At 38.5% G+C, this 14,395-nt stretch overlaps 1 protein-coding gene and 1 long non-coding RNA gene across 3 annotated transcripts in view; one reads left to right on the plus strand and one right to left on the minus strand.

The window, feature by feature from the left end:
• fhit (fragile histidine triad diadenosine triphosphatase) overlaps window positions 1-14,395 on the minus strand; it is a 291,013-nt gene that overhangs the window by 75,848 nt on the left and 200,770 nt on the right. The gene's annotated exons all lie outside the window — the stretch shown is intronic.
• On the plus strand, window positions 11,428-12,101 carry LOC134627284 (uncharacterized). Its single transcript, XR_010093883.1, has 3 exons — window positions 11,428-11,491; window positions 11,608-11,711; window positions 11,802-12,101. It is a non-coding gene; the product is annotated as an uncharacterized LOC134627284 (long non-coding RNA).

Here is a 14,395-nt window from a genome sequence, read left to right on the forward strand (position 1 = left end):
AACTAAGTAGAGCATTGTGATTGGCACACAGGTTTTTCAGATCTGGGCAGTTGGAGTCAGTTGATGACTTTAAAATCATCCATTTCTGACTGGATAATTAAAGCTTACAGCATCTACCTGTCTGTAGTTGATTTTACCACATTTTAACTAATGTTTAACTAATCTAATCTCATTTAATGTCTCTGTTTATAGTCTGTATAGTTTATCTCCCCACTAACAAACTTAAAGTAGTCTTAAAATAAAACCCACAAAACAGTTCAAGATGAAATACTTTTTATTTGCTTATGTAATGCCAGTTGCCATATTTTTCTGTATGTCACTCATTCGCTTATACAAAAAGTACCAATTTGTACACTAGTCTAGTGTATTTTTTCCCTCTATCTCTCTATGTCTCTCACACACAGAGACTAACACACAGACATGTATATACTCATTATTGATGTTCAAACTGATGGTCAAATTTCCAAGCACCACCTGAACGCCTCATCTGTTTTCAACCCATCACTGAACCAACTGTCGTCATTCCGCTTTGCTCTCTGCTGTGGTAAGTACAGTACACTCAGTACTGCACTGTTTTATTTTTATGATGGTAAAAATACATGTTTGACATTTAAACTCACATATCAAGTCCAACAGAGTTTAAAAGAGTTCAAAGAATAAAGAAAGAAAATAAAGAATAACCTTCACTATCATTTATTTTTGTTTATGACGTTTTGCTGTTAGCAGCAGTGCTAAGGCTAGCTTCAATGCTAATGCTAGCAACGATGCTAACGCTAGCAGCAATCCTAACGTTAGCTATAGTGCTAACACTAGCGTTAGCAGTTGTTAACTGACAAAAAGAATATTCCTGTCAGTGAGACAAAAGTAACAAATGAGCTTTATTATTACCATTGTGGCTTAGTTTTAACAGTAAGAGTGCTTTATGACTTTTGCTGTTAGCAGCCGTGCTAACGCTAGCTTCAATGCTAATGCTAGCTATAGTGCTAACGCTAGCTATAGTGCTAACACTAGTCTTAGCAGTTGTTAACTAAAAATAAGAATATTACTGTGATATTCCTGTGATATTTATTGGCAGTCAGTGAGACAAAAGTAACAAATGAGTTTTATTATTGCCATTGTGGCTCAGTTTTAACAATAAGGGTGTTAGCGCTAGCAGCAATGCTAACACTAACTGAAGTGCTAACGTTAGCAGGAATGCTAGCGCTAGCAGCAATGCTAAGGCTAGTAACAGTAGCCTTACATAAGTGGAAATACTTTAGTTAATTAGTTTGAATTATAAAATGGCTGCTGTATCAGCTGGTATATTACTCTATAATTACCCTGCTGACTATAAGTTCAGTGTATCATGTTGTGTGGGTTTTGTATTTCTGTTAGTCTGATAACACTGTACAGACAACTAACATATTATTTCTCGTCTTACACTTTCAGGAACTTGACTCACATCTGTGCTTTGCCTGGTAGGTGTGCACATACTGTAAGAGAAGTAGACCAAAATAAAAAAATAATCTGACTAATATAAGCTATAAAGTGATGGGTTCAAACTTTGTGCTAGACCTTTTAAACACAATTTTATAATAAATACACATAAGTGCAGCTTAACAATTGGGCTAAAATATTTTTTCGTACATTTATGTAGTCAGATTTGTGTTTAAAAATATTATTGCTGAATTTTATTAAATATTTATTCTTTTAAAAAGTGCCAAGTTATGCAATGTTTTGCACATGGCAGCCGACAACAGTTTAGCTTGAATATTTGTTTTGTCCTTTTTCAGTAGTCTCAATTAGTTCATACAATTACCATGTGATATGGTTTTATTAAAAGTATTATTTTTTTCTTGTTTTTTGTTCACAGTGTGCAGAAGAAGAACAAGGACCAGATCTCCAGTCTTCTCTCTCACATCCCAACCCCCCAACCCCTCTATCCTCTGTCCTACTCCACCTGTTGTCTCTGCCTTCTTTCCATCTGTATTTCACCCTGTGGTTTGTGAGAAATTTTGCCAAACCAAGAATCTTATTGCGGTTTGATTTCAAAGCCGCGTCTCTAATTTTAGAGTTCGAAGGAACTCTAATTCACGGTTTAATTGGGATTTCCCAGCCGTGTCTTTCCTGCTCTGTCTGTTCTCTCTGCTAAATTTTCTCTCTACCTGTTTTTCACTCCTGGCTTGCTGCTGAAAAATGGCAAGCCAATAAAGCAATAAAGAGTGCATATTTTGCCTCAACCTATGAACAAACTGAACAAACAAAGAAAACTCGAATTCACGGTTTAATTGGGATTTCCCAGCCGTGTCTTTCCTGCTCTGTCTGTTCTCTCTGCTAAATTTTCTCTCTACCTGTTTTTCACTCCTGGCTTGCTGCTGAAAAATGGCAAGCCATTAAAACAATAAAGAGTGCATATATTGCCTCTACCTGAGAACAAACTGAACAAATAAAGAAAACTCTAATTCACGGTTTGATTGTCATTTCCCAGCCGTGTCTCTCCTGCTCTGTCTATTCTCTCTTCTAAATTTTCTCTCTACCTGTTTTTCATTCTGGGCTTGCTAAGTTGTGCCAAGCCCATAAAGAGAGTGTATATTATTCTCTCAACTGACTAACTGTCAAACAAAGATCTGTTTCTGAGAAATAAAAACTGAAATATAAAGACAGAAAACATCTCCTGCTGTGTGCCACTTATTTTTTGAATACGTTTTCTAAAGACTAACAGAAACACTTAAAGGTGTGTAAAAATGCCAAAAAAGCAGAAAAAGTCACAAGCTGCAAAACAACGCTGGAAGAAGTTCCATGAGATCCATAGTGTACCAACATGTGAACAAGCTGAGTGTGATTTTCTTCAGAGCTCTGCAGAAGACTGTGTGTCTGCAAAGACCAATGCTGATGGTGTCAATCAGGCAGGTCAACATGTTCCTGCACATGTACAACAGGTATCCTATGCTGATGCTGTTAAGAGTGGACTGCAGCATGAATTTAATGAACAACATGAGCTGTCAAGTGCCCCACAGGTGGGTTATGCTGATGTTGTGAAAAGTTGCCGTCACAGTGATGTGGCAGGACCATCTCATGCAGAAACAGTGAACCTTGAAAACCAGCCCTCTGTTACACATGTCTGTGCATCTCACAGCCAGGCACATCCTAAATATGGAGATTCCAGAAACAAGCAGTGCACATGTAACTCACTCACATTTCTTGCATTCCTTCATGAGAATGAAAAAATGACTACAGCTGACCTTAATCTGGTCTTGGATAAAGGTGATGTGATGTACAAAGAGGCCAAGAAAAGATTTCCTAAAAATATTCATTTGGCAACCGATGAGCTGCCAGACAAAGTTGATGCTCGCAGGTCTATGTATCATGTCGACATGACACAGCCTTCCCGGTATGGGACATTTGAAGAACCTCCAGAGGAAGCAGTAGATACCTTTCTCAGCTTAGAAGCAGGACTGAGCTGCCTGTTGTCAGATGTGCAGTATGCCTTATTGATTATGAGTGGATTGTGTATTGCGGTGTTCAGATCCACATCAGGCAAATATGGTTTCTTTGATCCACACTCCAGAGCAGCCAGTGGTCTTCCTCTACCACTATGGTCACGTGATCGTGGTACAGCAGTGATGCTGAAATTCACACTCCTCAGTGACATGATTAAGAGGATCCAAGATTCTTATGAATTGATGGCGATATCACCCTCTTGTACCTATGAACTGAAGCCTGTGCAGTTTTATAGTATGAGCACAGTCAACCTGAGTGATACCATCACAGACACAGTCTGCAGACCAACAGCTGCCACTGCTGTGGCACCTACTCACTCTGATAAAACTGTTGATGAAGCAAACTCCTCTACTCCAAGGAGAAACACAACCACTGATCTTACTGAGATCTCTCAAATGTCCATTTGTACACCACTGGTGAAACAAAAAGAAGTCCACATGACTCAGTTCACATCACACGAAGCTCCTCAGAATGAATTTACTTTTATACCTACTGGAGAGCTATCCAGTGACTTTAATTTCTTTCCATCAAATGATGTTTTTTCCTGTCAGTTAAGGGCTGCAATACAAAATGGTGCTAAGTGTGATCTTTCTGATACAGTTTTACAAAAAATCTGTAAACTGTCAAAAGTTAATAAACAGCAAAGGCGCAAAATGAAAAGAAGATTAATGGCATCAGACAAACCGAGAAATCAGAGAAAAGAAAACCAAAAAAGGAAAGAACGACAAAAGTACGCTTCAAATAAAGACTACAAAGAAAAGAAGAAATCTTCCACAAGCGAGGCATATAAAAACAATCCTGAAGTTAGACGGAAACATCAACAATATATTAAAAGGCTATATTGTGGGAATGCCGAATTCAGACAAAAACGACAAGAATATATAAAAAGACTTTATTGTGAGAATGTTGAATTCAGAAAGAAACAACAACAATATATTAAAAGACGCTACTGTGAGAACGATGAATTCAGAAAGAAACAACAACTATATATTAAAAGACGCTACTGTGAGAACGATGAATTTAGACAAAAACAAAAAAACTATATCACTAAAAGGTATCAAGAGAGCCCAGAATTCAGAGAGACACAGAGATCTCGAGTGACTCTGCGTTATGCACGTGACAATGCATTCAGAGTAAGACACAGACAACTAATGAAACAACTAATGCGAGACAGGTATCAAAGTAATCTTGCATTTAGGATTATGCACAACATGAGATGTGCCATGAAAATAAAAAGGAAATACAGATGGGTGAACAGACAAACCCAAGAGAGTGACAACAGTGTGATCAACGAGGCCATATCTGTGTTCAAATCACAAATCAAAGTTGGACCATCATACCCATGTACTGTGTGTTTCAAAGCTTCATTTCCAAACCAAGTGCGACCCTGCAGAAGGTCAAATTATGTCAAAAACGCACATGTGGTTGCAACATGTTTGACAGGAAAGTTTGTTCATGTTTGTGGTGAAAACTGCAGAAATGTGCAGTGCAATGTGCCTGATGAGAGAAAGAGAGAGTGGATTTGTCACACCTGCCACAATCATCTTAAAAATGGATCCATGCCAGTACTTGATGTTGCCAATAAACTGGAGCTTGCTGATATTCCACCTGAACTATCTGATCTCAACATACTGGAGAGACATCTCATAGCCAAGTGCATACCATTTGCCAAGATTATTCCTCTTCCCAAAGGCAGACAGAGAGCAATTAGAGGAAATGTGGTCTGTGTCCCATCAGAGGTACAGGAAACTGTTGAAGCATTGCCTCGATTGAGAATAAATTCTCAGGTGATGAGAGTAAAACTGAAGAGACGCTTGTCTTACAAAGGTCATCAGCTGTTTCAGACTGTAAGCTGGTCTAAACTTGTGCAAGCACTGCATAAACTCAAGCAGATTCATCCACAGTATAAGGATGTGAGCATCAGAGATGATGCTGAGCTGTGTGACCCAACACTTCCTGATGAAGATGAGGAGGATGATGATGATGAAAACATGAATGAGGACGATTATGATGAGGCTGATTTAATGGAAATTGACAGCTGTGAGATAAATGCACTGTGTGAAGCACAAAATAAAAATGAACAGAATATTGACATGTTACCCTGTGATGGTGAACAACCACATGAACAGATGAGAGATGATTCAGAGCAAGAAGATGGACTGACTAATGGTGGTTTTGCACTCGAGTCCTGTTTGCAGCCCCCTGATGTGGCTGAGGAGATATTATGTTTCAGTGAAGGAATCTACTCTGTTGCTCCTGCAGAGAGAAACAATCCAATAAGTTTTTTCAAAACACCTAAACTGGAGGCCATGGCCTTCCCTGTGCAGTTTCCTACAGGCCAAAACACACTTGATGAAAGAAGGCTGATCAAAGTATCCCCCAGTGGGTATTTCAAATCAAGACTTTTCTGCACTGATGACCGTTTTGCCAAAGACACAAACTATTTGTTCTTTGCACAGTTTGTGACTGAAATACATTTGGCTACTTCCAGCATGACAATACAGTTAAGGAAGGCAAAGCCTCTGACCAGAGATGGGAGAAAAATAACCTCAGGCATGTTACAAGATAAACATGAGGTGGAGAAACTGGTGAGAAATAAAGATGCAGTGAGATTCATGCAGCCTCTGAGAGGAACCCCAGCCTATTGGGAGAAAACAACAAGAGATCTTTTTGCCATGATCAGACAGTTGGGAACTCCCACGTTCTTTTGCACATTTTCAGCTGCTGAAATGCGCTGGCCCGAAGTGATTGAGGCAATAACAAGGCAGCAAGGTGAACAAGTCAATTTTGAAGGACTCGACTGGTCAGCAAAGTGTGACATCCTGAGAAGCAATCCTGTCACAACAATGCGCATGTTTGACAAGAGAGTTGAAGCATTATTCAGAGATTTACTCTTATCTCCTGCAGAGCCACTTGGCAAAGTTATTGACTACTTTTACAGAGTGGAGTTTCAGCACAGAGGAAGCCCACACATACACTGTCTCCTGTGGGTAGAAGGTGCTCCTGTGTTTGAGGAGGATGATGATCAAACTGTTGTTGATTTTATAAACAAATACATCACAGCTCAGCTGCCTGATCCACATAAACAACCTGAACTGTACAAGAAAGTAACAGAAGTGCAAAAACACAGTAAGAACCACACGAAGACGTGCTTTAGGAGTTTAAGCTCTGGGTGCCGTTTTGGTTTTCCTAAACCACCCTGCAATGAGACAATGATCACAAGACCAAGTGAGGATGATGAACTGGAGGTAGAAACTGCAAAGAACAAGCTCAGACCACTGAACCAGCTGCTGAATGAACCTGAAACTGCTTCCATGAGTTTAGAGCAGCTCTTGGCAAGATGCAAGTTGACATATGCAGAATATGAGCGATACCTGAATAAAATGAACACAAGGAGTACGATCATACTAAAGCGTGATCCAAAAGACTCTTGGATAAACGGCTATAATCCACATCTGCTTGAAGCCTGGAACAGTAATATCGACATAAGCTTTGTTTTAGATGCTTTCGGTGCAGCAAATTATTTAATGAAATATATATCAAAAAAAGAGGGCGGGCTATCTGAGTACCTGAAAACTGTCATTGAGAACTCCCATAAAGACAGTGTAAATGAGTGCGATGAAATGAGAGCCGTCATGCAGGCATATTCAAAGAAGCGAGAGATCAGTGCACAGGAGTGTGTTGCTCGTGCATGTGGTCTTCACATGAAGCAATGTTCACGTGCTGTAATATTCATTCCAACTGATGATAATCCTGTGAAAATGAGTCGTCCCCTGTCAGTTCTGGACAACACAACACCTGAGTCTTCCAATGTTTGGATGACATCTTTGAATGACAAATACAAAGCCAGACCTGAAACACCAGAGTATGAGGAGATGTGCATGGCAGACTTTGCTGCTACTTGCAGGATTGTCTATGGCCAAAAGAAAAAAGGTAAAGAGGTTTTACCCCTTCTCAATGAGATGGGATTTGTGCAAAGGCGCAAAAACGATAAGCCTGCTATCATCAGATTTCACCGATGCTCACAAGAAAAAAATCCAGAGCAATATTATGGAAGACTGCTTAAACTGTACCTTCCTCATCGTTCAGACAACGAACTGAAAACGCCATCGTTGCCAACCTATCAGGCTTTCTATGGTGCTGGCTGTGTACAGCTACCAGGTACTGACCATCTTGAGTACGTGCAACACATTGTCAAAAGAAACAGAGAAAAATATGAGAAAAACAGTGAGGAGATCGAGAGCGCTGTTGAGGAATATGAGCAGAACAGAGGTGTGACTGACGAATGGTGTAATCTGGCACCTGAATCAGATCTTGTAAGGTTGCCACTTGTTGAACAAGAAAGAGAGCGAGACAATGAAAATGAACAGGAAGATGTGCCCGACTACAGCCGTCAGGCTGATGCTTCAACAGAATTTAGAGCCATCAGGGAACCCCCTGCTATTGATCCCACATTGTTACGTCAGATGTTTCAGAATCTGAATAAGAAGCAAGCCTGCATATTTTATGCAGTTAGAGACTGGTGCATTAAAAGGGTCTGTTCTCTAAATCCAGAGCAGTTTTTCTTTTATATTAATGGTGGTGCTGGAACAGGAAAATCACATCTTATCAAATGCATCTACTCAGAAGCATCTAAGATACTGAGCAAAGTGCCCAGATATGCAGACGACGTTGACATATCAAAACCCACTGTCCTGTTAACTGCTTTCACTGGGACTGCAGCATTTAACATTTCTGGAACAACACTGCATTCTCTACTCAAGCTCCCTAGAAGCTTAAAACCTCCCATTCAGGGACTTGGCAATCAGCTGGATGAAGTCAGATCAGAACTTTTGAATGCTGAAATAATCATCATTGACGAAGTGTCTATGGTGTCAAGACATCTCTTTGCATATGTAGATGCAAGACTCAAACAGATCAAAGGGACTCGGAGACCCTTTGGAGGCATGTCAGTCATTGCTGTTGGAGACTTCTATCAGCTACCCCCAGTGCGACAGTCTAAACCTCTCTGTGTGCACGACCCGTCCGAGATCGACCTGTGGCGGGAGCATTTTCAGATGATCACTCTGACTGAGATTATGCGTCAGAAAGATGATGTTGTCTTTGCTGAGATGCTGAACAGAATCCGTGTGAAAGGAAAGTTGGATGTGCTTTGTGAAGCAGATAGAAATTTGTTGTCACAGGCCATAACTGAACCAGCCCATTGTCCGACTGATGCGTTGCACATTTTTGCAACTAACAAAGAAGTGGATGCACACAACTCTGCAACACTGGGTCTGCTCCATACTCATATCATTGACATCCATGCAGATGATTATAGAAAGGATCCTAGAACTGGCAGAATGGCACTACAAGACAGACCATTGAAAGGAGGTAAAAACGAGTTACCAGACACACTGAAAGTTGCAGAAGGAGCTCGTGTCATGCTCACCAGAAACATTGACATACAAAATGGTTTGGTTAATGGAGCTTTTGGAAAACTACTTAGAGTAGTTTACTCTGAAAATGACCGACACATCATCAAGCTTGGACTTAAAATGGATAATGAGACATCTGGAAAGAATAACCGAACACCAGCAGACGACATGGTGTACATTGAGAGAGCAGAGGAGAATCTGAAGCAGAAAGGAGTGGTACGAAGACAGTTCCCAGTGAAGCTGGCCTTTGCATGTACAATACATAAGGTACAGGGTATGACAACCACATCAGCTGTTGTCTCTCTTAAGAGCATTTTTGAGCCCGGCATGGCCTACGTAGCTGTCAGTAGAGTGACGTCTCTCAATGGACTCTATCTTCTTGATATGGAGGAGAAAAAAATATTCACCAATCCAGAAATCACTGCAGCACTTGAGAACATGAGACAAGCCAACCTTGATGACATGATGCCTCTTCTACATGTGAGACAAACACTGAGCAGGTCAGAGGTTTTCACCATTGTTCATCATAATACAGAGGGACTGCCAGCTCACATTAATGACATCAAGAGTCACCATGAATTGTGTCTAGCAGATGTTTTGTGCCTAACAGAAACACACCTGCGGGGCTCTTTTGTCGCAGAGAGTCTCCACTTGGAAAATTACAATTTGTTCAAACGCAACAGACACCTGTCCTACACAAACTTTCCCCAGATGGCAAACAGAAGTGGTGGTGGAGTTGCTGTTTATGTGAAAAGTGACATTCAAGTGCATGAAAAACAGTACATCCATAATGTAACTGACCTTGAATTTCTGGCTTTAAAGGTTAAAGCACCAGTCAGTGCTCTGATTGCAGTTGTGTACAGACCTCCAGACTACACTCTGAGGCCATTCCTGAAAAACCTGGTAAGCCTATTAGACTCATTAGAGATCATGGACTGTCATCCCATCATAGTGTGTGGTGATTTTAATGAGAATGTTTTATCCAGTGCAAACAAACCAATCCTGGAGCTGTTTGAGTCTAGGGGATACACACAGGTCATCACTGCCCCTACCACAGAGAAGAACACACTGCTTGACCTAATTTTCATTTCTCAGCCAGAGCGATGTCTCCATTCTGGAGTCATGAAGACCTACTATAGTTACCATGACCCTGTATACTGTGTATTGTCCTGTGATGATTCATGATCTAGATCTTTGACTACAGTAAGTAATTTCTATATTTTTGAATGACTTAAGAAAGTAGAGCGATATTTAAAAGTTGACTTAAGAAAAAGCGCCCTGCATTGCAATATAATGTTTCAATTGTCTACATAAAATACAATTAAATGAATTAAGTAATGATATCAGTAAAAGATGACAATTTTATGTATTACAGAAAATCTAAAAATCAGAAATCTATGAATGTCAGAAAAATCAAATATAGCAGTTTAAAACAAACAGTGTAGGCATATCCTCTCTGCAGCCAGGCTTCAAAATCCTGCCAGGCTGCCCCAGTCTCACTGTGGCTGGGAGGGAGGGAGGGTGGACCAGAGGATTGCCCACACAGCAAATAAATGTTCAACAGCTTCTTCATTGTTTCTGAGAGAACAACACAGACTAAAGGTTGCTTTTTTTAAAAAAAGAAAAAAAAAGAAAAAGAAAAATCTAATTACAGCAATAATGACAGTTAAGCCAGTTTATCTGTGCCTCTATTTTGAAATACTATTTACAAAAATGTTATTGATTTCAGTTTGTTATAATCTTTAAACTTTTTCAAAAGTATATTATTATATTTTTGGACAAATCTTTCGATGAACATACATTTTTATGAGCTTTTATCATGTTTCAGCCAGTGCATTTATCAGGGTGGGTCTGGGTCTGGGATGATAAATGCACTGGCTGATAACTGCACATTTCTGGCCAGAAATGTTTCAGCAGTGTTACATATGCACTACATATGTTAAACTTGCTTTTTGTTACCAGTTGATACCCTACATTTGTATAGACATTGGGTGGTGTGAGGCTGGGGAGTTGAGTGGAGTGGGTAGGTGGGAGTTGAATGTGGGGGGGTACGGTGGGAGGTTATTAGGTTTCTTTTTTTTTTTTTTTTTTGTTAAGAGAGACACAGTCCTCCTGTGTCTTCTCCAAGCTTCACATGGTAAATCCAACAGTGTGAAGCACATAGCAGCCAGAAACTGTAATGCCACAGATCAGAGAGGCTTCATCATCACCATCTTCGCCGTACGATCAGAGCATGAGACTTCACATCTGGAGCACAGGAGAGATTCTGTGATAAGTCCTCCTTCTAGCTTGTCCCACAAGCAGTCGGTGAGATTTACTCACAACAAAAAGGGTTAATGACATTATTTTCATGGAAACATGTATTAATTCTTTGTAAAGTGTTTAAATTGTGTTTTCACTTGACCTTAGGAGTGTTATTTTGAGTGTATTTTAATATCTGTACTCAGGTGTTTCCCTCTGTGATCCATCCCCTTCAGAGCTGAGACACTCAGGACTGAACAGACTGCACAGTTTCTGTGACCGAGCCTCCAAAACATCTTCTTTGAAACCACACATGATAGAAGGGCTTTATATTTGCAGCAGCACTACTAAAGGTATTCAGTTTATTACAGGATGTGTTTGTTTCTTAGGACCAGCTCTAAGTGCACACTACCTAACATATACACCTTTCTGTTCATTACAAACCAACTACTCTGGATCATATGGCCAGTCGGCAGGAATGTTGCTGCAGGAAAACATCCCTGCAGATCACCATCATTGTCAGACTGACTGTGCCTCCTCTGTGCAGTGTCAAGATCCTCCCTAAATGAGTGTGTAAGTTCATTATTTTATTCCCTATAACAAGACAAGTATCACTGATATTTACATTTACAACTACATATGTTCCTGTTTTCTGCTCCTCAGCTATCCTGCTTCTGTGCTGCTTGCCACACATCAAACACTGGCCGGATGACAGGGAGGATCCACTCTGAAGTCACTGGACATGATGAGGATCATATGGGACTTTATAGTTTCACAGAAATGTTGTGCTCTTTGATTACAGGTTTTAAATGGACATAATGACTGCCTCTCTCTGATCTGACAGGCTAAAGGATTGTTTTCATTGTTAGTGCTCTGTACAGTGTATGCTTATTTAATATTTCATCACAGAGCAAACCTTTATTTATTTAACATATTTTTATTTTGTTTTAATGTTGAATTAACTGTGGGGATTTTTTTAAGTGGGCACTCGGGATGTCATATGACCAGAAATGTGGTAACTGGAATTCAACAGTATGTAAAGAAAGAATCTGCTAAGAACATAACACACACAAAAACCCCCAAGAGAACTCAAATTCGTTCCATGTAATCCAATCTAAAACATTTTAAACTGCTGAACAGCAACACAAACAGTGTTAAAGAAACAGTGTTAACAGAATAATTATGATGAGTTTGTACCAAAGTTTCAGGTCACATGGCACACCTAGTGTGTAGTGTGGGGTATCAGCTGGTAAGTATAGTTTTTTTCATATTTGTGTCCTTAGAGTTCAGATAGATAAAGCCTTGTGTATAATAATTAGTCATAACCACAACTCAAAGTCAGGGACTAACTAAATTTGGGACTTCGTGTCTGAGCCCAGGTTAAAACACAGTGTTAAAAAGCATCTAGTGGCATGGCTGAACAATGCTGTAAACTAATGATACTTATTTATCCATGTTCACAAAAAGGACTAATGTGTTCATTTGATTATTTGTATGTGTTAAACTGTGTCACCACCTTAGGCTTTCGTTTGAGTTCACTCAAAAATCTCTATACAGTTCTCTTTTACCACTGTGTGGACACTGTTTACAATAAAACATAAAAAAGAATGAGTAATAAAAAGATGTGTAGACAGATCAGTAGATTCAGTAGACCAATATTAACAGCTGTTCAGCCATGTTCTACGAAACAAACACAATTTAAAGGTTCAGGATTGTGGTTTTAAAAGTTGAATTTTCATGTATTTCATATGTTGCTTATTATTTTTATTTGGTTATTTAATTTAGTTATTTTTATTTATTCTCCTGTGAAGTGTTTAACAAAAAAAGCTACTTTAATTTCAATTTTATTTGTTTATTATTTGGTAATTTGTTCTTTAAGAATCGAGTCTCTGCCAAAAACTAAAGTTGAACAGACACATGACAGGATCAGATTATTAACACCTTAAAACATTGCAAACGTCTCTTTTTAAAATGATTTTTATTTTTATTCTATTTCGAAAAAAAAAAACATTTGTTGAATTAATTTAATTCATTTTCAGAAAGAAGCTGTACAATATGACTTAAGATTTTTATGTTATTTTCTATGATATACAAAACAAATTGATGTATGTAATACCATTAAACATGATATACACATATGTATATGTCTGAAAAACATTATGCTGTATATTAAAGCTTGTATTTTCTCCAGCATGTTTGTTCATCTTTTCAGTTCAATTCAACAAATTTGTTTTTACATTTATTTTTATTATTTTTTTATGAATTAGAGATTTATAATACATAATTCCACTCTTTAAGTGATTAGAAGAATATGAACTTTTGTTATTCATTCAGAGGTTTTCTGACTAAATTTTCTTTTGTCATTACTCATCTTTTTCTAATTTATATTTTAAACATGTTCAGCTATTTTCCAACTTCTTCTGTGTGAAAATCAGCTTTCAAAAGTTCTGCACTTTTGTTTTCAGGTTAAAAATTCTGTATTTTCCAGCTAATTCAGCATTTTTAGCTTAATATTCAGTAATGATTTCATTTCAGTGCATACATTCAGATTCAAGCATTCACACTGCAGTTTCTTCAGAAAATGCACTTTCTAGTTAGTGTGAATGCTTGTAAAAGCATTCACAGTGTTGTTCTTCTAATCTTTATTATTAGTGTGAATGCTTGTAAAAGCATTCACAGTATTGTTCTTCTAATCTTTATTAGTGTGAATGCTTGTAAAAGCATTCACAGTATTGTTCTTCTAATCTTTATTATTATTATTATATATTCCGTACGTTTTTTGGCATCTATCTCCTTCAAAACCGTTCAACTTAGAAAAACCATTCAAACACCGTTAGATTCCTCTTCTTTTGGACATGACTGCTTCTACTTTTCTCATTTATAACATTTATATTTTTAAAATTATTCAACTTTTTTCAACAAAAATTTCCCATGTATTTCAATGGGGAGACCCTTCAAATCCTCATTCAACTTACTCATTTTCAAACTGTATCTACTTCCACATACGTTGACATAGAGCCACCATTCAAACTTTAAAACGAAGACAAGACATTCAACTATTCAACTTGTATTTATCTTTTCAATATGTATTATACTTTTTCTTCAGTTCCAGTTTAAGTTTCATGATGTTTTTTCACCCGTTTCAGAGTTTATAATGGGTGTGTATGGGACGGAATGTTGCCGCTAGAGTGAGACAGCTCAACTGGTAGAGTGAGAGCAGGGGGGGAATTAATCTTAAAATATTTTCTTAAAACTGC

This window comes from Pelmatolapia mariae, linkage group LG5, assembly GCF_036321145.2.
Source record: "Pelmatolapia mariae isolate MD_Pm_ZW linkage group LG5, Pm_UMD_F_2, whole genome shotgun sequence".
NCBI lineage: Eukaryota > Metazoa > Chordata > Actinopteri > Cichliformes > Cichlidae > Pelmatolapia > Pelmatolapia mariae.